Consider the following 2,037-nt stretch of genomic DNA (forward strand, 5'->3'; position numbering starts at 1 on the left):
GTCTGTTGCTGAGTGGATGGTGGAAAAGGTTTATTATTGTTAAACCTATTTCTTCCACCATTATTAAAGCCTTGTTGAGGCTTTTGATCATTCCATGAGAAATTTGGATGATTTCTCCATGATGAGTTATAGGTGTTTCCATAAGGTTCACCTAAGTAATTCACCTCTGCTATTGCAGGGTTCTCAGGATCATAAGCTTCTTCTTCATAAGAAGCCTCTTGAGTACTGCTAGATGCAGCTTGTATTCCATTCAGACTCTGAAAAATCATATTGACTTGCTGAGTCAATACTTTGTTCTGAGCCAATATGGCATTCAGAGTGTCAATCTCAAGAACTCCCTTCTTCATAGGCGTCCCATTATTCACAGGATTCCTTTCAGAAGTGTACATGAACTAGTTATTTGCAACCATGTCAATGAGTTCTTGAGCTTCTGCAGGCATTTTCTTTAGGTGAATGGATCCACCTGCAGAAGTATCCAATGACATCTTTGATAACTCAGATAAACCATCATAGAATATATCCAGGATGGTCCATTCTGAAAGCATGTCAGAAGGACACTTTTTGGTCAGTCCTTTGTATCTCTCCCAAGCTTCATAGAGGGATTCACCTTCTTTCTGTCTGAAGGTTTGAACATCTACTCTAAGCTTGCTCAGCTTTTGAGGAGGAAAGAACTTGGCTAAGAAAGCCTTGACCAGCTTATTCCAAGAGTTCAGGCTGTCTTTGGGTTGAGAGTCCAACCACACTCTAGCTCTGTCTCTTACAGCAAAAGGGAAAAGCATGAGCCTGTAGACTTCAGGATCTACTCTATTAGTCTTAACAGTATCATATATCTGCAAGAATTCAGTTAAGAACTGAAAAGGATCTTCAGATGGAAGTCCATGAAACTTGCAGTTCTGCTGCATCAGAGAAACTAATTGAGGTTTCAGCTCAAAGTTGTTTGCTCCAATGGTAGGAATAGAGATGCTTCTTCCATGTAAATTGGAATTAGGTGCAGTAAAGTCACCAAGCATTCTCCTTGCATTGTTGTTGGGTTCGGCTGCCATTTCCTTTACTTGTTCGAAATTTTTAATCAAGTTGTCTCTGGATTGTTGTAATTTAGCTTCTCTTAATTTCTTCTTCAGAGTCCTTTCAGGTTCTGGATCAGCTTCAACAAGAATGCCTTTTTCTCTGTCCCTGCTCATAAGAAAGAGGAGAGAAAAAGAAAAGAAGAGGAATCCTCTATGTCACAGTAAAGAGGTTCCTTATTGTTAGTAAAAGAAAAGAAGAAGAAAAATCTGAACTCAGAGAGAGAAAGGGTTCGGATTTTTGGTGATATGAGAAAGAGATGTTAGTAGATGAATAAATAAATAGAATAAGATGAGAGAGGAAAAATTTCGAAAATAATTTTTGAAAAAGAGTTAGTTGATTTTTGAAAATAGTTTTTGAAAAAGGTTAGTGGTTTTTCGAAAATAAAAATGAAAAATTAAAATAAAAAAGAAATTTTTGAAAAGGGGGGAAGATATTTTCGAAAATAGAGAGAGTTAGTTAGGTGGTTTTGAAAAAGGTAAGAAACAAACAAAAAGTTAGTTAGTTAGTTGAAACAAATTTTGAAAAGATAAGAAGTTAGGAAGTTAGAAAAGATATTTTGAAATCAAATTTTTGAAAAAGATAAGATGAGAAGATATTTTTGAAAAGATATGAGAGAAATTAGTTTTTGAAAAAGATTTGATTTTTAAAATCACAATTAATGACTTGATTCACAAGAAATCACAAGATATGATTCTATTACTTAAAGTTTGAATCTTTCTTAACAAGTAAGTAACAAACTTGAAATTTTTGAATCAAAACATTAATTGTTATTGTTATTTTCGAAAATTTGATATAAAAATAAGAAAAATGTTTTTGAAAAATGTTTTTAAAATTTTCGAAAATAACTAAGAAAATTGAAAAAGATTTGATTTTTGAAAAAGATTTTGAAAAAGATAAGATTTTTAAATTGAAAATTTGATTTGACTCATGAAAACAACTAGATTTTTAAAAATTTTTGAAAGAATCAAA

General features: G+C 32.8%; 1 non-coding gene across 1 annotated transcript; it reads left to right on the top strand.

The window, feature by feature from the left end:
* The first annotated feature begins 539 nt into the window (after nt 1–539).
* On the top strand, nt 540–647 carry LOC148550897 (small nucleolar RNA R71). Its single transcript, XR_015892631.1, has one exon. It is a non-coding gene; the product is annotated as a small nucleolar RNA R71 (small nucleolar RNA).
* The last annotated feature ends 1,390 nt before the right edge of the window (nt 648–2,037 follow it).

Source organism: Arachis ipaensis, chromosome B7, assembly GCF_059453495.1.
Source record: "Arachis ipaensis isolate K30076 ecotype BB chromosome B7, ASM5945349v1, whole genome shotgun sequence".
Lineage (NCBI taxonomy): Eukaryota > Viridiplantae > Streptophyta > Magnoliopsida > Fabales > Fabaceae > Arachis > Arachis ipaensis.